The following is a 24,123-nucleotide window of genomic DNA, read 5'->3' as shown; positions in this document are numbered from 1 at the left end:
CACGAAGCACAATTTCACATCATTCTGGGTTCGTGTGAAAACAAGGTCCAATCAGGCTGAAACGTTACAAGAAAGTAGAATCTATTGAGTTGTAAGTGATCTGAACGTTTCATGATGATCGCACATTCCTATAGGGGGTCAAACCATGTCCCATAGGTCACCGGGCCTCGTGTCACTTTAAAGAAGTAGTCCAGTTACACCTTTGTGGGCTTATAACTTGGCTTCTGAATATACTAGAGAGATCAGGTTTGTTTTAATGTACTCCAATCAACAGCCCCTACAACCACAAAAAGGAATGGAGTCATTAGCACTTATGGTTTTTAAATGGCACACAGAATTATGTTGCACAAAGCACAATTTCACATCATTCTGGGTTCATTTGTGTGAAAACAAGGTCCAATCAGGCTGAAACGTTACAGGAAGGTAGACTCTATTGAGTTGTAAGTGATCTGAACGTTTCATGATGATCGCACATTCCTATAGGGGGTCAAACCATGTCCCAAAGGTCACCGGGCCTGGTGTCACTTTAAAGAAGTAGTCCAGTTACACATTTGTGGGATTATAACTTGGCTTCTGAATGACCTAGAGAGATCAGGTTTGTTTTAGTGTACTCCAATCAACAGCCCCTACAACCACAAAAAGGAATGGAGTCATTAGCACTTATGGTTTTTAAATGGCACCCAGAATTATGTTGCACGAAGCACAATTTCACATCATTCTGGGTTCATTTGTGTGAAAACAAGGTCCAATCAGGCTGAAACGTTACAGGAAGGTAGAATCTATTGAGCTGTAAGTGATCTGAACGTTTCATGATGATAGCACTTTCCTAAGGGGGTCAAACCATGTCCCATAGGTCACTGGATCTGGTGTCACTTTAAAGAAGTAGTCCAGTTACACCTTTGTGGGCTTATAACTTGGCTTCTGAATGTCCTAGAGAGATCAGGTTTGTTTTAATGTACTCCAATCAACAGCCCCTACAACCACAAAAAGGAATGGAGTCATTAGCACTTATGGTTTTTAAATGGCACCCAGAATTATGTTGCACGAAGCACAATTTCACATCATTCTGGGTTCATTTGTGTGAAAACAAGGTCCAATCAGGCTGAAACGTTACAGGAAGGTAGACTCTATTGAGTTGTAAGTGATCTGAACGTTTCATGATGATTGCACATTCCTATAGTGGGTCAAACCATGTCCCAAAGGTCACCGGGCCTGGTGTCACTTTAAAGAAGTAGTCCAGTTACACCTTTGTGGGCTTAAAACTTGGCTTCTGAATATCCTAGAGAGGTCAGGTTTGTTTTAGAGTACTCCAATTATCAGCCCCCATTACCACAAAAAGGAATGGAGTCATTAGCACTTATGGTTTTTAAATGGCACCCAGAATTATGTTGCACGAAGCACAATTTCACATCATTCTGGGTTCATTTGTGTGAAAACAAGGTCCAATCAGGCTGAAACGTTACAGGAAGGTAGAATCTATTGAGTTGTAAGTGATCTGAACGTTTCATGATGATAGCACTTTCCTAAGGGGGTCAAACCATGTCCCAAAGGTCACCGGATCTGGTGTCAATTTAAAGAAGTAGTCCAGTTACACATTTATGGGCTTATAACTTGGCTTCTGAATGTCCTAGAGAGATCAGGTTTGTTTTAATGTACTCCAATCAACAGCCCCTACAACCACAAAAAGGAATGGAGTCATTAGCACTTATGGTTTGTAAATGGCACCCAGAATTATGTTGCACGAAGCACAATTTCACATAATTCTGGGTCCATTTGTGTGAATACAAGGTCCAGTCAGGCTGAAACGTTACAAGAAGGTAGAATCTATTGAATTGTAAATGATCTGAACGTTTCATGATGATCGCACATTCCTATAGGGGGTCAAACCATGTCCCAAAGGTCACCAGGCCTGGTGTCACTTTAAAGAAGTAGTCCAGTTACACATTTGTGGGCTTATAACTTGGCTTCTGAATGTCCTATAGAGATCAGGTTTGTTTTAGTGTACTCCAATCAACAGCCCCTACAACCACAAAAAGGAATGGAGTCATTAGCACTTATGGTTTTTAAATGGCACCCAGAATTATGTTGCACGAAGCACAATTTCACATCATTCTGGGTTCATTTGTGTGAATACAAGGTCTAATCAGGCTGAAACGTTACAGGAAGGTAGAATCTATTGAGTTGTAAGTGATCTGAACGTTTCATGATGATAGCACTTTCCTAAGGGGGTCAAACCATGTCCCAAAGGTCACCGGATCTGGTGTCAATTTAAAGAAGTAGTCCAGTTACACATTTCTGGGCTTATAACTTTGCTTCTGAATGTCCTAGAGAGATCAGGTTTGTTTTACTGTACTCCAATCAACAGCCCCTACAACCACTAAAAGGAATGGAGTCATTAGCACTTATGGTTTTTAAATGGCACCCAGAATTATATTGCATGAAGCACAATTTCACATCATTCTGGGTTCATTTGTGTGAAAACAAGGTCCAATCAGCTAGAAACGTTACAGGAAGGTAGAATCTATTGAGTTGTAAGTGATCTGAACGTTTCATGATGATAGCACTTTCCTAAGGGGGTCAAACGATGTCCCAAAGGTCACCGGATCTGGTGTCAATTTAAAGAAGTAGTCCAGTTACACCTCTGTGGGCTTATAACTTGGCTTCTGAATATCCTAGAGAGGTCAGGTTTGTTTTAGAGTACTCCAATTATCAGCCCCCATTACCACAAAAAGGAATGGAGTCATTAGCACTTATGGTTTTTAAATGGCACCCAGAATTATGTTGCACGAAGCACAATTTCACATCATTCTGGGTTCATTTGTGTGAAAACAAGGTCCAATCAGGCTGAAACGTTACAAGAAGGTAGAATCTATTGAGTTGTAAGTGATCTGAACGTTTCATGATGATCGCACATTCCAATAGGGGATCAAACCATGTCCCAAAGGTCACCGGGCCTGGTGTCACTTTAAATAAGTAGTCCAGTTACACCTTTGTGGGCTTATAACTTGGCTTCTGAATGTCCTAGAGAGATCAGGTTTGTTTTAATGTACTCCAATCAACAGCCCCTACAACCAAAAAAAGGAATGGAGTCATTAGCACTTATGGTTTGTAAATGGCCCCAGAATTATGTTTCACGAAGCACAATTTCACATCATTCTGGGTCCATTTGTGTGAAAACAAGGTCCAATCAGGCTGAAACGTTACAAGAAGGTAGAATCTATTGAATTGTAAGTGATCTGAACGTTTCATGATGATCGCACATTCCTATAGGGGGTCAAACCATGTCCCAAAGGTCACCAGGCCTGGTGTCACTTTAAAGAAGTAGTCCAGTTACACATTTGTGGGCTTATAACTTGGCTTCTGAATGTCCTAGAGAGATCAGGTTTGTTTTAGTGTACTCCAATCAACAGCCCCTACAACCACAAAAAGGAATGGAGTCATTAGCACTTATGGTTTTTAAATGGCACCCAGAATTATGTTGCACGAAGCACAATTTCACATCATTCTGGGTCCATTTGTGTGAAAACAAGGTCCAATCAGGCTGAAACGTTACATGAAGGTAGAATCTATTGAGTTGTAAGTGATCTGAACGTTTCATGATGATAGCACTTTCCTAAGGGGGTCAAACCATGTCCCAAAGGTCACCGGATCTGGTGTCAATTTAAAGAAGTAGTCCAGTTACACATTTGTGGGCTTATAACTTGGCTTCTGAATGTCCTAGAGAGATCAGGTTTGTTTTAATGTACTCCAATCAACAGCCCCTACAACCACAAAAAGGAATGGAGTCATTAGCACTTATGGTTTGTAAATGGCACCCAGAATTATGTTGCACGAAGCACAATTTCACATAATTCTGGGTCCATTTGTGTGAATACAAGGTCCAATCAGGCTGAAACGTTACAAGAAGGTAGAATCTATTGAATTGTAAGTGATCTGAACGTTTCATGATGATCGCACATTCCTATAGGGGGTCAAACCATGTCCCAAAGGTCACCAGGCCTGGTGTCACTTTAAAGAAGTAGTCCAGTTACACATTTGTGGGCTTATAACTTGGCTTCTGAATGTCCTAGAGAGATCAGGTTTGTTTTAGTGTACTCCAATCAACAGCCCCTACAACCACAAAAAGGAATGGAGTCATTAGCACTTATGGTTTTTAAATGGCACCCAGAATTATGTTGCACGAAGCACAATTTCACATCATTCTGGGTTCATTTGTGTGAATACAAGGTCTAATCAGGCTGAAACGTTACAGGAAGGTAGAATCTATTGAGTTGTAAGTGATCTGAACGTTTCATGATGATAGCACTTTCCTAAGGGGGTCAAACCATGTCCCAAAGGTCACCGGATCTGGTGTCAATTTAAAGAAGTAGTCCAGTTACACATTTGTGGGCTTATAACTTTGCTTCTGAATGTCCTAGAGAGATCAGGTTTGTTTTACTGTACTCCAATCAACAGCCCCTACAACCACAAAAAGGAATGGAGTCATTAGCACTTATGGTTTTTAAATGGCACCCAGAATTATATTGCATGAAGCACAATTTCACATCATTCTGGGTTCATTTGTGTGAAAACAAGGTCCAATCAGCTAGAAACGTTACAGGAAGGTAGAATCTATTGAGTTGTAAGTGATCTGAACGTTTCATGATGATAGCACTTTCCTAAGGGGGTCAAACCATGTCCCAAAGGTCACCGGATCTGGTGTCAATTTAAAGAAGTAGTCCAGTTACACATTTGTGGGGTTATAACTTGGCTTCTGAATGTCCTAGAGAGATCAGGTTTGTTTTAGTGTACTCCAATCAACAGCCCCTACAACCACAAAAAGGAATGGAGTCATTAGCACTCATGGTTTGTAAATGGCACCCAGAATTATGTTGCACGAAGGACAATTTCACATAATTCTGGGTCCATTTGTGTGAATACAAGGTCCAATCAGGCTGAAACGTTACAAGAAGGTAGAATCTATTGAATTGTAAGTGATCTGAACGTTTCATGATGATCGCACATTCCTATAGGGGGTCAAACCATGTCCCAAAGGTCACCAGGCCTGGTGTCACTTTAAAGAAGTAGTCCAGTTACACATTTGTGGGCTCATAACTTGGCTTCTGAATGTCCTAGAGAGATCAGGTTTGTTTTAGTGTACTCCAATCAACAGCCCCTACAACCACAAAAAGGAATGGAGTCATTAGCACTTATGGTTTTTAAATGGCACCCAGAATTATGTTGCACGAAGCACAATTTCACATCATTCTGGGTTCATTTGTGTGAATACAAGGTCTAATCAGGCTGAAACGTTACAGGAAGGTAGAATCTATTGAGTTGTAAGTGATCTGAACGTTTCATGATGATAGCACTTTCCTAAGGGGGTCAAACCATGTCCCAAAGGTCACCGGATCTGGTGTCAATTTAAAGAAGTAGTCCAGTTACACCTTTGTGGGCTTATAACTTGGCTTCTGAATATCCTAGAGAGGTCAGGTTTGTTTTAGAGTACTCCAATTATCAGCCCCAATTACCACAAAAAGGAATGGAGTCATTAGCACTTATGGTTTTTAAATGGCACCCAGAATTATGTTGCACGAAGCACAATTTCACATCATTCTGGGTTCATTTGTGTGAAAACAAGGTCCAATCAGGCTGAAACGTTACAAGAAGGTAGAATCTATTGAGTTGTAAGTGATCTGAACATTTCATGATGATCGCACATTCCTATAGGGGATCAAACCATGTCCCAAAGGTCACCGGGCCTGGTGTCACTTTAAATAAGTAGTCCAGTTACACCTTTGTGGGCTTATAACTTGGCTTCTGAATGTCCTAGAGAGATCAGGTTTGTTTTACTGTACTCCAATCAACAGCCCCTACAACCACTAAAAGGAATGGAGTCATTAGCACTTATGGTTTTTAAATGGCACCCAGAATTATATTGCATGAAGCACAATTTCACATCATTCTGGGTTCATTTGTGTGAAAACAAGGTCCAATCAGCTAGAAACGTTACAGGAAGGTAGAATCTATTGAGTTGTAAGTGATCTGAACGTTTCATGATGATAGCACTTTCCTAAGGGGGTCAAACGATGTCCCAAAGGTCACCGGATCTGGTGTCAATTTAAAGAAGTAGTCCAGTTACACCTTTGTGGGCTTATAACTTGGCTTCTGAATATCCTAGAGAGGTCAGGTTTGTTTTAGAGTACTCCAATTATCAGCCCCCATTACCACAAAAAGGAATGGAGTCATTAGCACTTATGGTTTTTAAATGGCACCCAGAATTATGTTGCACGAAGCACAATTTCACATAATTCTGGGTCCATTTGTGTGAATACAAGGTCCAATCAGGCTGAAACGTTACAAGAAGGTAGAATCTATTGAATTGTAAGTGATCTGAACGTTTCATGATGATCGCACATTCCTATAGGGGGTCAAACCATGTCCCAAAGGTCACCAGGCCTGGTGTCACTTTAAAGAAGTAGTCCAGTTACACATTTGTGGGCTTATAACTTGGCTTCTGAATGTCCTAGAGAGATCAGGTTTAATTTAGTGTACTCCAATCAACAGCCCCTACAACCACAAAAAGGAATGGAGTCATTAGCACTTATGGTTTGTAAATGGCACCCAGAATTATGTTGCACGAAGCACAATTTCACATCATTCTGGGTCCATTTGTGTGAAAACAAGGTCCAATCAGGCTGAAACGTTACAGGAAGGTAGAATCTATTGAGTTGTAAGTGATCTGAACGTTTCATGATGATAGCACTTTCCTAAGGGGGTCAAACCATGTCCCAAAGGTCACCGGATCTGGTGTCAATTTAAAGAAGTAGTCCAGTTACACATTTGTGGGCTTATAACTTGGCTTCTGAATGTCCTAGAGAGATCAGGTTTGTTTTAATGTACTCCAATCAACAGCCCCTACAACCACAAAAAGGAATGGAGTCATTAGCACTTATGGTTTGTAAATGGCACCCAGAATTATGTTGCACGAAGCACAATTTCACATAATTCTGGGTCCATTTGTGTGAATACAAGGTCCAATCAGGCTGAAACGTTACAAGAAGGTAGAATCTATTGAATTGTAAGTGATCTGAACGTTTCATGATGATCGCACATTCCTATAGGGGGTCAAACCATGTCCCAAAGGACACCAGGCCTGGTGTCACTTTAAAGAAGTAGTCCAGTTACACATTTGTGGGCTTATAACTTGGCTTCTGAATGTCCTAGAGAGATCAGGTTTGTTTTAGTGTACTCCAATCAACAGCCCCTACAACCACAAAAAGGAATGGAGTCATTAGCACTTATGGTTTTTAAATGGCACCCAGAATTATGTTGCACGAAGCACAATTTCACATCATTCTGGGTTCATTTGTGTGAATACAAGGTCTAATCAGGCTGAAACGTTACAGGAAGGTAGAATCTATTGAGTTGTAAGTGATCTGAACGTTTCATGATGATAGCACTTTCCTAAGGGGGTCAAACCATGTCCCAAAGGTCACCGGATCTGGTGTCAATTTAAAGAAGTAGTCCAGTTACACATTTGTGGGCTTATAACTTTGCTTCTGAATGTCCTAGAGAGATCAGGTTTGTTTTACTGTACTCCAATCAACAGCCCCTACAACCACAAAAAGGAATGGAGTCATTAGCACTTATGGTTTGTAAATGGCACCCAGAATTATGTTGCACGAAGCACAATTTCACATCATTCTGGGTCCATTTGTGTGAAAACAAGGTCCAATCAGGCTGAAACGTTACAGGAAGGTAGAATCTATTGAGTTGTAAGTGATCTGAACGTTTCATGATGATAGCACTTTCCTAAGGGGGTCAAACCATGTCCCAAACTTCACCGGATCTGGTGTCAATTTAAAGTAGTAGTCCAGTTACACATTTGTGGGCTTATAACTTGGCTTCTGAATGTCCTAGAGAGATCAGGTTTGTTTTAGTGTACTCCAATCAACAGCCCCTACAACAACAAAAAGGAATGGAGTCATTAGCACTTATGGTTTGTAAATGGCACCCAGAATTATGTTGCACGAAGCACAATTTCACATCATTCTGGGTCCATTTGTGTGAAAACAAGGTCCAATCAGGATGAAACATTACAAGAAGGTAGAATCTACTGAGTTGTAAGTGATCTGAACGTTTCATGATGATCGCACATTCCTATAGGGGGTAAAACCATGTCCCAAAGGTCACCAGGCCTGGTGTCACTTTAAAGAAGTTGTCCAGTTACACATTTGTGGGCTTATAACTTGGCTTCTGAATGTCCTAGAGAGATCAGGTTTGTTTTAGTGTACTCCAATCAACAGCCCCTACAACCACAAAAAGGAATGGAGTCATTAGCACTTATGGTTTGTAAATGGCACCCAGAATTATGTTGCACAAAGCACAATTTCACATCATTCTGGGTCCATTTGTGTGAAAACAAGGTCCAATCAGGCTGAAACGTTACAAGAAGGTAAAATCTATTGAGTTGTAAGTGATCTGAATGTTTCATGATGATTGCACATTCCTATAAGGGGTCAAACTATGTCCCAAAGGTCACCGGATCTGGTGTCAATTTAAAGAAGTAGTCCAGTTACACATTTGTGGGGTTATAACTTGGCTTCTGAATGTCCTAGAGAGATCAGGTTTGTTTTAGTGTACTCCAATCAACAGCCCCTACAACCACAAAAAGGAATGGAGTCATTAGCACTTATGGTTTGTAAATGGCACCCAGAATTATGTTGCACGAAGGACAATTTCACATAATTCTGGGTCCATTTGTGTGAATACAAGGTCCAATCAGGCTGAAACGTTACAAGAAGGTAGAATCTATTGAATTGTAAGTGATCTGAACGTTTCATGATGATCGCACATTCCTATAGGGGGTCAAACCATGTCCCAAAGGTCACCAGGCCTGGTGTCACTTTAAAGAAGTAGTCCAGTTACACATTTGTGGGCTCATAACTTGGCTTCTGAATGTCCTAGAGAGATCAGGTTTGTTTTAGTGTACTCCAATCAACAGCCCCTACAACCACAAAAAGGAATGGAGTCATTAGCACTTATGGTTTTTAAATGGCACCCAGAATTATGTTGCACGAAGCACAATTTCACATCATTCTGGGTTCATTTGTGTGAATACAAGGTCTAATCAGGCTGAAACGTTACAGGAAGGTAGAATCTATTGAGTTGTAAGTGATCTGAACGTTTCATGATGATAGCACTTTCCTAAGGGGGTCAAACCATGTCCCAAAGGTCACCAGATCTGGTGTCAATTTAAAGAAGTAGTCCAGTTACACATTTGTGGGCTTATAACTTTGCTTCTGAATGTCCTAGAGAGATCAGGTTTGTTTTACTGTACTCCAATCAACAGCCCCTACAACCACAAAAAGGAATGGAGTCATTAGCACTTATGGTTTTTAAATGGCACCCAGAATTATATTGCATGAAGCACAATTTCACATCATTCTGGGTTCATTTGTGTGAAAACAAGGTCCAATCAGCTAGAAACGTTACAGGAAGGTAGAATCTATTGAGTTGTAAGTGATCTGAACGTTTCATGATGATAGCACTTTCCTAAGGGGGTCAAACCATGTCCCAAAGGTCACCGGATCTGGTGTCAATTTAAAGAAGTAGTCCAGTTACACCTTTGTGGGCTTATAACTTGGCTTCTGAATATCCTAGAGAGGTCAGGTTTGTTTTAGAGTACTCCAATTATCAGCCCCAATTACCACAAAAAGGAATGGAGTCATTAGCACTTATGGTTTTTAAATGGCACCCAGAATTATGTTGCACGAAGCACAATTTCACATCATTCTGGGTTCATTTGTGTGAAAACAAGGTCCAATCAGGCTGAAACGTTACAAGAAGGTAGAATCTATTGAGTTGTAAGTGATCTGAACATTTCATGATGATCGCACATTCCTATAGGGGATCAAACCATGTCCCAAAGGTCACCGGGCCTGGTGTCACTTTAAATAAGTAGTCCAGTTACACCTTTGTGGGCTTATAACTTGGCTTCTGAATGTCCTAGAGAGATCAGGTTTGTTTTAATGTACTCCAATCAACAGCCCCTACAACCAAAAAAAGGAATGGAGTCATTAGCACTTATGGTTTGTAAATGGCACCCAGAATTATGTTGCACGAAGCACAATTTCACATCATTCTGGGTCCATTTGTGTGAAAACAAGGTCCAATCAGGCTGAAACGTTACAAGAAGGTAGAATCTATTGAGTTGTAAGTGATCTGAACATTTCATGATGATCGCACATTCCTATAGGGGATCAAACCATGTCCCAAAGGTCACCGGGCCTGGTTGTCACTTTAAATAAGTAGTCCAGTTACACCTTTGTGGGCTTATAACTTGGCTTCTGAATGTCCTAGAGAGATCAGGTTTGTTTTAATGTACTCCAATCAACAGCCCCTACAACCAAAAAAGGAATGGAGTCATTAGCACTTATGGTTTGTAAATGGCACCCAGAATTATGTTGCACGAAGCACAATTTCACATCATTCTGGGTCCATTTGTGTGAAAACAAGGTCCAATCAGGCTGAAACGTTACAAGAAGGTAGAATCTATTGAATTGTAAGTGATCTGAACGTTTCATGATGATCGCACATTCCTATAGGGGGTCAAACCATGTCCCAAAGGTCACCAGGCCTGGTGTCACTTTAAAGAAGTAGTCCAGTTACACATTTGTGGGCTTATAACTTGGCTTCTGAATGTCCTAGAGAGATCAGGTTTGTTTTAGTGTACTCCAATCAACAGCCCCTACAACCACAAAAAGGAATGGAGTCATTAGCACTTATGGTTTGTAAATGGCACCCAGAATTATGTTGCACGAAGCACAATTTCACATCATTCTGGGTCCATTTGTGTGAAAACAAGGTCCAATCAGGCTGAAATGTTACAGGAAGGTAGAATCTATTGAGTTGTAATTGATCTGAACGTTTCATGATGATAGCACTTTCCTAAGGGGGTCAAACCATGTCCCAAACTTCACCGGATCTGGTGTCAATTTAAAGAAGTAGTCCAGTTACACATTTGTGGGCTTATAACTTGGCTTCTGAATGTCCTAGAGAGATCAGGTTTGTTTTAGTGTACTCCAATCAACAGCCCCTACAACAACAAAAAGGAATGGAGTCATTAGCACTTATGGTTTGTAAATGGCACCCAGAATTATGTTGCACGAAGCACAATTTCACATCATTCTGGGTCCATTTGTGTGAAAACAAGGTCCAATCAGGATGAAACATTACAAGAAGGTAGAATCTACTGAGTTGTAAGTGATCTGAACGTTTCATGATGATCGCACATTCCTATAGGGGGTAAAACCATGTCCCAAAGGTCACCAGGCCTGGTGTCACTTTAAAGAAGTTGTCCAGTTACACATTTGTGGGCTTATAACTTGGCTTCTGAATGTCCTAGAGAGATCAGGTTTGTTTTAGTGTACTCCAATCAACAGCCCCTACAACCACAAAAAGGAATGGAGTCATTAGCACTTATGGTTTGTAAATGGCACCCAGAATTATGTTGCACAAAGCACAATTTCACATCATTCTGGGTTCATTTGTGTGAAAACAAGGTCCAATAGGCTGAAACGTTACAAGAAGGTAAAATCTATTGAGTTGTAAGTGATCTGAATGTTTCATGATGATTGCACATTCCTATAAGGGGTCAAACTATGTCCCAAAGGTCACCGGATCTGGTGTCAATTTAAAGAAGTAGTCCAGTTACACATTTGTGGGCTTATAACTTGGCTTCTGAATGTCCTAGAGAGATCAGGTTTGTTTTAGTGTACTCCAATCAACAGCCCCTACAACCACAAAAAGGAATGGAGTCATTAGCACTTATGGTTTTTAAATGGCACCCAGAATTATGTTGCACGAAGCACAATTTCACATCATTCTGGGTTCATTTGTGTGAAAACAAGGTCCAATCAGGCTGAAAAGTTACAGGAAGGTAGAATCTATTGAGTTGTAAGTGATCTGAACGTTTCATGATGATAGCACTTTCCTAAGGGGGTCAAACCATGTCCCAAACGTCACCGGATCTGGTGTCAATTTAAAGTAGTCCAGTTACACATTTGTGGGCTTATAACTTGGCTTCTGAATATCCTAGAGAGATCAGGTTTGTTTTAGTGTACTCCAATCAACAGCCCCTACAACCACAAAAAGGAATGGAGTCATTAGCACTTATGGTTTTTAAATGGCACCCAGAATTATGTTGCACGAAGCACAATTTCACATCATTCTGGGTTCATTTGTGTGAAAACAAGGTCCAATCAGGCTGAAACGTTACAAGAAGGTAGAATCTATTGAGTTGTAAGTAATCTGAACGTTTCATGATGATCGCACATTCCTATAGGGGGTCAAACCATGTCCCATAGGTCACCGGGCCTCGTGTCACTTTAAAGAAGTAGTCCAGTTACACCTTTGTGGGCTTATAACTTGGCTTCTGAATATCCTAGAGAGATCAGGTTTGTTTTAATGTACTCCAATCAACAGCCCCTACAACCACAAAAAGGAATGGAGTCATTAGCACTTATGGTTTTTAAATGGCACCCAGAATTATGTTGCACGAAGCACAATTTCACATCATTCTGGGTTCATTTGTGTGAAAACAATGTCCAATCAGGCTGAAACGTTACAAGAAGGTAGAATCTATTGAGTTGTAAGTGATCTGAACGTTTCATGATGATCGCACATTCCTATAGGGGGTCAAACCATGTCCCAAAGGTCACCGGGCCTGGTGTCACTTTAAATAAGTAGTCCAGTTACACCTTTGTGGGCTTATAACTTGGCTTCTGAATGTCCTAGAGAGATCAGGTTTGTTTTAATGTACTCCAATCAACAGCCCCTACAACCACAAAAAGGAATGGAGTCATTAGCACTTATGGTTTGTAAATGGCACCCAGAATTATGTTGCACGAAGCACAATTTCACATAATTCTGGGCCCATTTGTGTGAAAACAAGGTCCAATCAGGCTGAAACGTTACGAGAAGGTAGAATCTATTGAATTGTAAGTGATCTGAACGTTTCATGATGATCGCACATTCCTATAGGGGGTCAAACCATGTCCCAAAGGTCACCAGGCCTGGTGTCACTTTAAAAAAGTAGTCCAGTTACACTGTTGTGGGATTATAACTTGGCTTCTGAATGTCCTAGAGAGATCAGGTTTGTTTTAGTGTACTCCAATCAACAGCCCCTACAACCACAAAAAGGAATGGAGTCATTAGCACTTATGGTTTTTAAATGGCACCCAGAATTATGTTGCAAGAAGCACAATTTCACATCATTCTGGGTTCATTTGTGTGAATACAAGGTCTAATCAGGCTGAAACGTTACAGGAAGGTAGAATCTATTGAGTTGTAAGTGATCTGAACGTTTCATGATGATAGCACTTTCCTAAGGGGGTCAAACCATGTCCCAAAGGTCACCGGATCTGGTGTCAATTTAAAGAAGTAGTCCAGTTACACATTTGTGGGCTTATAACTTTGCTTCTGAATGTCCTAGATAGATCAGGTTTGTTTTACTGTACTCCATTCAACAGCCCCTACAACCACAAAAAGGAATGGAGTCATTAGCACTTATGGTTTTTAAATGGCACCCAGAATTATGTTGTATGAAGCACAATTTCACATCATTCTGGGTTCATTTGTGTGAAAACAAGGTCCAATCAGCTAGAAACGTTACAGGAAGGTAGAATCTATTGAGTTGTAAGTGATCTGAACGTTTCATGATGATAGCACTTTCCTAAGGGGGTCAAACCATGTCCCAAAGGTCACCGGATCTGGTGTCAATTTAAAGAAGTAGTCCAGTTACACCTTTGTGGGCTTATAACTTGGCTTCTGAATATCCTAGAGAGGTCAGGTTTGTTTTAGAGTACTCCAATTATCAGCCCCCATTACCACAAAAAGGAATGGAGTCATTAGCACTTATGGTTTTTAAATGGCACCCAGAATTATGTTGCACGAAGCACAATTTCACATCATTCTGGGTTCATTTGTGTGAAAACAAGGTCCAATCAGGCTGAAACGTTACAAGACGGTAGAATCTATTGAGTTGTAAGTGATCTGAACGTTTCATGGTGATCGCACATTCCAATAGGGGATCAAACCATGTCCCAAAGGTCACCTGGCCTGGTGTCACTTTAAATAAGTAGTCCAGTTACACCTTTGTGGGCTTATAACTTGGCTCCTGAATGTCCTAGAGAGATCAGATTTGTTTTAATGTACTCCAATCAACAGCCCCTACAACCAAAAAAAAAGGAATGGAGTCATAAGCACTTATGGTTTGTAAATGGCACCCAGAATTATGTTGCACGAAGCACAATTTCACATCATTCTGGGTCCATTTGTGTGAAAACAAGGTCCAATCAGGCTGAAATGTTACAAGAAGGTAGAATCTATTGAATTGTAAGTGATCTGAACGTTTCATGATGATCGCACATTCCTATAGGGGGTCAAACCATGTCCCAAAGGTCACCAGGCCTGGTGTCACTTTAAAGAAGTAGTCCAGTTACACATTTGTGGGCTTATAACTTGGCTTCTGAATGTCCTAGAGAGATCAGGTTTGTTTTAGTGTACTCCAATCAACAGCCCCTACAACCACAAAAAGGAATGGAGTCATTAGCACTTATGGTTTGTAAATGGCACCCAGAATTATGTTGCACGAAGCACAATTTCACATCATTCTGGGTCCATTTGTGTGAAAACAAGGTCCAATCAGGCTGAAACGTTACAGGAAGGTAGAATCTATTGAGTTGTAAGTGATCTGAACGTTTCATGATGATAGCACTTTCCTAAGGGGGTCAAACCATGTCCCAAACGTCACTGGATCTGGTGTCAATTTAAAGTAGTCCAGTTACACATTTGTGGGCTTATAACTTGGCTTCTGAATGTCCTAGAGAGGTCAGGTTTTTTTTAGTGTACTCCAATCAACAGCCCCTACATCCTCAAAAAGGAATGGCGTCATTAGCACTTATGGTTTGTAAATGGCACCCAGAATTATGTTGCACGAAGCACAATTTCACATCATTCTGGGTCCATTTGTGTGAAAACAAGGTCCAATCAGGATGAAACGTTACAAGAAGGTAGAATCTATTGAGTTGTAAGTGATCTGAACTTTCATAATGATCGCACATTCCTATAGGGGGTCAAACCATGTCCCAAAGGTCACCGGGCCTGGTGTCACTTTAAAGAAGTAGTCCAGTTACACATTTGTGGGCTTATACCTTGGCTTCTGAATATCCTAGAGAGGTCAGGTTTGTTTTAGAGTACTCCAATCAACAGCCCCTACAACCACAAAAAGGAATAGAGTCATTAGCACTTATGGTTTGTAAATGGCACCCAGATTTATGTTGCACGAAGCACAATTTCACATCATTCTGGGTCCATTTGTGTGAAAACAAGGTCCAATCAGGCTGAAACATTACAAGAAGGTAGAATCTACTGATTTGTAAGTGATCTGAACGTTTCATGATGATCTCACATTCCTATAGGGGGTAAAACCATGTCCCAAAGGTCACCGGGCCTGGTGTCACTTTAAAGAAGTAGTCCAGTTACACCTTTGTGGGCTTCTAACTTGGCTTCTGAATGTCCTAGATAGATCAGGTTTGTTTTAGTGTACTCCAATCAACAGCCCCTACAACCACAAAAAGGAATGGAGTCATTAGCACTTATGGTTTTTAAATGGCACCCAGAATTATGTTGTATGAAGCACAATTTCACATCATTCTGGGTTCATTTGTGTGAAAACAAGGTCCAATCAGCTAGAAACGTTACAGGAAGGTAGAATCTATTGAGTTGTAAGTGATCTGAACGTTTCATGATGATAGCACTTTCCTAAGGGGGTCAAACCATGTCCCAAAGGTCACCGGATCTGGTGTCAATTTAAAGAAGTAGTCCAGTTACACCTTTGTGGGCTTATAACTTGGCTTCTGAATATCCTAGAGAGGTCAGGTTTGTTTTAGAGTACTCCAATTATCAGCCCCCATTACCACAAAAAGGAATGGAGTCATTAGCACTTATGGTTTTTAAATGGCACCCAGAATTATGTTGCACGAAGCACAATTTCACATCATTCTGGGTTCATTTGTGTGAAAACAAGGTCCAATCAGGCTGAAACGTTACAAGACGGTAGAATCTATTGAGTTGTAAGTGATCTGAACGTTTCATGGTGATCGCACATTCCAATAGGGGATCAAACCATGTCCCAAAGGTCACCTGGCCTGGTGTCACTTTAAATAAGTAGTCCAGTTACACCTTTGTGGGCTTATAACTTGGCTCCTGAATGTCCTAGAGAGATCAGATTTGTTTTAATGTACTCCAATCAACAGCCCCTACAACCAAAAAAAAGGAATGGAGTCATAAGCACTTATGGTTTGTAAATGGCACCCAGAATTATGTTGCACGAAGCACAATTTCACATCATTCTGGGTCCATTTGTGTGAAAACAAGGTCCAATCAGGCTGAAATGTTACAAGAAGGTAGAATCTATTGAATTGTAAGTGATCTGAACGTTTCATGATGATCGCACATTCCTATAGGGGGTCAAACCATGTCCCAAAGGTCACCAGGCCTGGTGTCACTTTAAAGAAGTAGTCCAGTTACACATTTGTGGGCTTATAACTTGGCTTCTGAATGTCCTAGAGAGATCAGGTTTGTTTTAGTGTACTCCAATCAACAGCCCCTACAACCACAAAAAGGAATGGAGTCATTAGCACTTATGGTTTGTAAATGGCACCCAGAATTATGTTGCACGAAGCACAATTTCACATCATTCTGGGTCCATTTGTGTGAAAACAAGGTCCAATCAGGCTGAAACGTTACAGGAAGGTAGAATCTATTGAGTTGTAAGTGATCTGAACGTTTCATGATGATAGCACTTTCCTAAGGGGGTCAAACCATGTCCCAAACGTCACTGGATCTGGTGTCAATTTAAAGTAGTCCAGTTACACATTTGTGGGCTTATAACTTGGCTTCTGAATGTCCTAGAGAGGTCAGGTTTTTTTTAGTGTACTCCAATCAACAGCCCCTACATCCTCAAAAAGGAATGGCGTCATTAGCACTTATGGTTTGTAAATGGCACCCAGAATTATGTTGCACGAAGCACAATTTCACATCATTCTGGGTCCATTTGTGTGAAAACAAGGTCCAATCAGGATGAAACGTTACAAGAAGGTAGAATCTATTGAGTTGTAAGTGATCTGAACTTTCATAATGATCGCACATTCCTATAGGGGGTCAAACCATGTCCCAAAGGTCACCGGGCCTGGTGTCACTTTAAAGAAGTAGTCCAGTTACACATTTGTGGGCTTATACCTTGGCTTCTGAATATCCTAGAGAGGTCAGGTTTGTTTTAGAGTACTCCAATCAACAGCCCCTACAACCACAAAAAGGAATAGAGTCATTAGCACTTATGGTTTGTAAATGGCACCCAGATTTATGTTGCACGAAGCACAATTTCACATCATTCTGGGTCCATTTGTGTGAAAACAAGGTCCAATCAGGCTGAAACATTACAAGAAGGTAGAATCTACTGATTTGTAAGTGATCTGAACGTTTCATGATGATCTCACATTCCTATAGGGGGTAAAACCATGTCCCAAAGGTCACCGGGCCTGGTGTCACTTTAAAGAAGTAGTCCAGTTACACCTTTGTGGGCTTCTAACTTGGCTTCTGAATGTCCTAGATAGATCAGGTTTGTTTTAGTGTACTCCAATCAACAGCCCCTACAAACACAAAAAGGATTGGAGTCATTAGCACTCATGGTTTGTAAATGGCACCCAGAATTATGTTGCACGAAGCACAATTTCACATCATTCTGGGTTCATTTGTGTGAAAACAAGGTCCAATCAGGCTGAAACGGTATAGGAAGGTAGAATCTATTGAGTTGTAAGTGATCTGAACATTTCATGATGATCACACATTCCTATAGGGGGTCAAACCATGTCCCAAAGGTCACCGGGCCTGGTGTCACTTTAAAAGAAGTAGTCCAGTTACACATTTGTGGGCTTATAACTTGGCTTCTGAATGCCCTAGAGAGATCAGGTTTGTTTTAGTGTACTCCAATCAACAGCCCCTACAACCACAAAAAGGAATGGAGTCATTAGCACTTATGGTTTGTAAATGGCACACAGAATTATGTTGCACGAAGCACAATTTCACATCATTCTGGGTCCATTTGTGTGAAAACAAGGTCCAATCAGGCTGAAACGTTACAGGAAGGTAGAATCTATTGAGTTGTAAGTGATCTGAACATTTCATGATGATCACACATTCCTATAGGGGGTCAAACCATGTCCCAAAGGTCACCGGGCCTGGTGTCACTTTAAAAGAAGTAGTCCAGTTACACCTTTGTGGGCTTATAACTTGGCTTCTGAATGTCCTAGAGAGGTCAGGTTTGTTTTAGAGTACTCCAATTCACAGCCCCTACAACCACAAAAAGGAATGGTGTCATTAGCACTTATGGCTTTGAAATGGCACCCAGAATTATGTTGCACGAAGCACAATTTCACATCATTCTGGGTTCATTTGTGTGAAAACAAGGTCCAATCAGGCTGAAACGTTACATGAAGGTAGAATCTATTGAGTTGTAAGTGATCTGAACGTTTCATGATGATCGCACATTCCTGTAGGGGGTCAAACAATATCCCAAAGGTCACCGGATCTGGTGTCAATTTAAAGAAGTAGTCCAGTTACACATTTGTGGGCTTATAACTTGGCTTCTGAATGTCCTAGAGAGATCAGGTTTGTTTTAGTGTACTACAGTCAACAGCCCCTACAACCACAAAAAGGAATGGAGTTATTAGCACTTATGGTTTTTAAATGGCACCCAGAATTATGTTGCACGAAGCACAATTTCACATCATTCTGGGTTCATTTGTGTGAAAACAAGGTCCAATCAGGCAGAAACGTTACAGGAAGGTAGAATCAATTGAGTTGTAAGTGATCTGAACGTTTCATGATGATAGCACTTTCCTAAGGGGGGTCAAACCATGTCCCAAAGGTCACCGGATCTGGTGTCAATATAAAGAAGTAGTCCAGTTACACCTTTGTGGGCTTATAACTTGGCTTCTGAATATCCTAGAGAGGTCAGGTTTGTTTTAGAGTACTCCAATCAACAGCCCCCATTACCCCAAAAAGGAATGGAGTCATTAGCACTTATGGTTTTTAAATGGCACACAGAATTATGTTGCACGAAGCACAATTTCACATCATTATGGGTTCATTTGTGTGAAAACAAGGTCCAATCAGGCAGAAACGTTACAAGAAGGTAGAATCTATTGAGTTGTAAGTGATCTGAACATTTCATGATGATTGCAAATTCCTATAGTGGTTCAAACCATGTCCCAAAGGTCACCGGGCCTGGTGTCACTTTAAAGAAGTAGTCCAGTTACACCTTTGTGGGCTTATAACTTGGCTTCTGAATGTCCTAGAGAGATCAGGTTTGTTTTAATGTACTCCAATCAACAGCCCCTACAACGACAAAAAGGAATGGAGTCATTAGCACTTATGGTTTGTAAATGGCACCAAGAATTAGGTTGCACAAAGCACAATTTCACATCATTCTGGGTCCATTTGTGTGAAAACAACGTCCAATCAGGCTGAAACGTTACAAGAAGGTATAATCTATTGAGTTGTAAGTGATCTGAACGTTTCATGATGATCGCATATTCCTATAGGGGGTCAAACCATGTCCCAAAGGTCACCGGGCCTGGTGTCACTTTAAAGAAGTAGTCCAGTTACACATTTGTGGGCTTATAACTTGGCTTCTCAATATCCTAGAGAGGTCAAGTTTGTTTTAGAGTACTCCAATTAACAGCACCTATTACCTCAAAAAGGAATGGAGTCATTAGCACCTATGGTTTTTAAATGGCACCCAGAATTATGTTGCACGAAGCACAATTTCACATCATTCTGGGTTCATTTGTGTGAAAACAAGGTCCAATCAGGCTGAAACGTTACAAGAAGGTAGAATCTATTGAGTTGTAAGTGATCTGAACGTTTCATGATGATAGCACTTTCCTAAGGGGGTCAAACCATGTCCCAAAGGTCACCGGATCTGGTGTCAATTTAAAGAAGTGGTCCAGTTACACATTTGTGGGCTTATAACTTGGCTTCTGAATGTCCTAGAGAGATCAGGTTTGTTTTAGTGTACTCCAATCAACAGCCCCTACAACCACAAAAAAGAATGGAGTCATTAGCACTTATGGTTTGTAAATGGCACCCAGAATTATGTTGCACGAAGCACAATTTCACATCATTCTGGGTCCATTTGTGTGAAAACAAGGTCCAATCAGGCTGAAACATTACAAGAAGGTAGAATCTATTGAGTTGTAAGTGATCTGAACGTTTCATGATGATCGCACATTCCTATAGGTGGTCAAACCATGTCCCAAAGGTCACCGGGCCTGGTGTCACTTTAAAGAAGTAGTCCAGTTACACCTTTGTGGGCTTACAACTTGGCTTCTGAATATCCTAAAGAGGTCACGTTTGTTTTAGAGTACTCCAATTAAGAGCCCCCATTACCCCAAAAAGTAATGGAGTCATTAGCACTTATGGTTTTTAAATGGCACCCAGAATTATGTTGCACAAAGCACAATTTCACATCATTCTGGGTTCATTTGTGTGAAAACAAGGTCCAATCAGGCTGAAAAGTTACAGGAAGGTAGAATCTATTGAGTTGTAAGTGATCTGAACGTTTCATGATGATAGCACTTTCCTAAGGGGGTCAAACCATGTCCCAAAGGTCACCGGATCTGGTGTCAATTTAAAAAAGTAGTCCAGTTACACATTTGTGGGCTTATAACTTGGCTTCTGAATGCCCTAGAGAGATCAGGTTTGTTTTAGTGTACTCCAATCAACAGCCCCTACAACCACAAAAAGGAATGGAGTCATTAGCACTTATGGTTTGTAAATGGCACCCAGAATTATGTTGCACGAAGCACAATTTCACATCATTCTGGGTCCATTTGTGTGAAAACAAGGTCCAATCAGGCTGAAACGTTACAGGAAGGTAGAATCTATTGAGTTGTAAGTGATCTGAACGTTTCATGATGATCACACATTCCTATAGGGGGTCAAACCATGTCCCAAAGGTCACCGGGCCTGGTGTCACTTTAAAAGAAGTAGTCCAGTTACACCTTTGTGGGCTTATAACTTGGCTTCTGAATATCCTAGAGAGGTCAGGTTTGTTTTAGAGTACTCCAATTAACAGTCCCTACAACCACAAAAAGGAATGGAGTCATTAGCACTTATGGCTTTGAAATGGCACCCAGAATTATGTTGCACGAAGCACAATTTCACATCATTCTGGGTTCATTTGTGTGAAAACAAGGTCCAATCAGGCTGAAACGTTACATGAAGGTAGAATCTATTGAGTTGTAAGTGATCTGAACGTTTCATGATGATCGCACATTCCTATAGGGGGTCAAACAATATCCCAAAGGTCACCGGATCTGGTGTCAATTTAAAGAAGTAGTCCAGTTACACATTTGTGGGCTTATAACTTGGCTTCTGAATGTCCTAGAGAGATCAGGTTTGTTTTAGTGTACTCCAATCAACAGCCCCTACAACCACAAAAAGGAATGGAGTTATTAGCACTTATGGTTTTTAAATGGCACCCAGAATTGTGTTGCACGAAGCACAATTTCACATCATTCTGGGTTCATTTGTGTGAAAACAAGGTCCAATCAGGCAGAAACGTTACAGGAAGGTAGAATCTATTGAGTTGTAAGTGATCTGAACGTTTCATGATGATAGCACTTTCCTAAGGGGGGTCAAACCATGTCCCAAAGGTCAACGGATCTGGTGTCAATATAAAGAAGTAGTCCAGTTACACCTTTGTGGGCTTATAACTTGGCTTCTGAATATCCTAGAGAGGTCAGGTTTGTTTTAGAGTACTCCAATCAACAGCCCCCATTACCCCAAAAAGGAATGGAGTCATTAGCACTTATGGTTTTTAAATGGCACACAGAATTATGTTGCACGAAGCACAATTTCACATCATTATGGGTTCATTTGTGTGAAAACAAGGTCCAATCAGGCTGAAACGTTACAAGAAGGTAGAATCTATTGAGTTGTAAGTGATCTGAACATTTCATGATGATTGCAAATTCCTATAGGGGTTCAAACCATGTCCCAAAGGTCACCGGGCCTGGTGTCACTTTAAAGAAGTAGTCCAGTTACACATTTGTGGGCTTACAACTTGGCTTCTGAATGTCCTAGAGAGATCAGGTTTGTTTTAGTGTACTCCAATCAACAGCCCCTACAACCACAAAAAGGAATGGAGTCATTAGCACTTATGGTTTGTAAATGGCACCCAGAATTATGTTGCACGAAGCACGATTTCACATCATTCTGGGTTCATTTGTGTGAAAACAAGGGCCAATCAGGCTGAAATGTTACAGGAAGGTATAATCTATTGAGTTGTAAGTGATCTGAACGTTTCATAATGATCACACATTCCTAAGGGGGTCAAACCATGTCCCAAACGTCACCGGATCTGGTGTCAATTTAAAGAAGTAGTCCAGTTACACATTTGTGGGCTTATAACTTGGCTTATGAATATCCTAGAGAGATCAGGTTTAATTTAGAGTACTCCAATTAACAGCCCCCATTACCCCAAAAAGGAATGGAGTCATTAGCACTTATGGTTTGTAAATGGCACCAAGAATTAGGTTGCACAAAGCACAATTTCACATCATTCTGGGTCCATTTGTGTGAAAACAAGGTCCAATCAGGCTGAAACGTTACAAGAAGGTAGAATCTATTGAGTTGTAAGTGATCTGAACGTTTCATGATGATCGCATATTCCTATAGGGGGTCAAACCATGTCCCAAAGGTCACCGGGCCTGGTGTCACTTTAAAGAAGTAGTCCAGTTACACATTTGTGGGCTTATAACTTGGCTTCTCAATATCCTAGAGAGGTCAAGTTTGTTTTAGAGTACTCCAATTAACAGCCCCTATTACCTCAAAAAGGAATGGAGTCATTAGCACTTATGGTTTTTAAATGGCACCCAGAATTATGTTGCACGAAGCACAATTTCACATCATTCTGGGTTCATTTGTGTGAAAACAAGGTCCAATCAGGCTGAAACGTTACAGGAAGGTAGAATCTATTGAGTTGTAAGTGATCTGAACGTTTCATGATGATAGCACTTTCCTAAGGGGGTCAAACCATGTCCCAAAGGTCACCGGATCTGGTGTCAATTTAAAGAAGTGGTCCAGTTACACATTTGTGGGCTTATAACTTGGCTTCTGAATGTCCTAGAGAGATCAGGTTTGTTTTAGTGTACTCCAATCAACAGCCCCTACAACCACAAAAAAGAATGGAGTCATTAGCACTTATGGTTTGTAAATGGCACCCAGAATTATGTTGCACGAAGCACAATTTCACATCATTCTGGGTCCATTTGTGTGAAAACAAGGTCCAATCAGGCTGAAACATTACAAGAAGGTAGAATCTATTGAGTTGTAAGTGATCTGAACGTTTCATGACGATCGCACAATCCTATAGGGGGTAAAACCATGTCCCAAAGGTCACCGGGCCTGGTGTCACTTTAAAGAAGTAGTCCAGTTACACCTTTGTGGGCTTACAACTTGGCTTCTGAATATCCTAAAGAGGTCAGGTTTGTTTTAGAGTACTCCAATTAAGAGCCCCCATTACCCCAAAAAGTAATGGAGTCATTAGCACTTATGGTTTTTAAATGGCACCCAGAATTATGTTGCACAAAGCACAATTTCACATCATTCTGGGTTCATTTGTGTGAAAACAAGGTCCAATCAGGCTGAAAAGTTACAGGAAGGTAGAATCTATTGAGTTGTAAGTGATCTGAACGTTTCATGATGATAGCACTTTCCTAAGGGGGTCAAACCATGTCCCAAAGGTCACCGGATCTGGTGTCAATTTAAAGAAGTAGTCCAGTTACACATTTGTGGGCTTATAACTTGGCTTCTGAATGTCCTAGAGAGATCAGGTTTGTTTTAGTGTAATCCAATCAACAGCCTCTACAACCACAAAAAGGAACGGAGTCATTAGCACTTATGGTTTTTAAATGGCACCCAGAATTATGTTGCACGAAGCACAATTTCACATCATTCTGGGTTCATTTGTGTGAAAACAAGGTCCAATCAGGCTGATACGTTACAGGAAGG

This window comes from Nothobranchius furzeri, chromosome 10 (genome assembly GCF_043380555.1).
Source record: "Nothobranchius furzeri strain GRZ-AD chromosome 10, NfurGRZ-RIMD1, whole genome shotgun sequence".
Taxonomy (NCBI): Eukaryota; Metazoa; Chordata; class Actinopteri; order Cyprinodontiformes; family Nothobranchiidae; genus Nothobranchius; species Nothobranchius furzeri.
The sequence above is the reverse complement of the archived record's forward strand: the minus strand, read 5'-3'. Positions refer to the sequence as shown.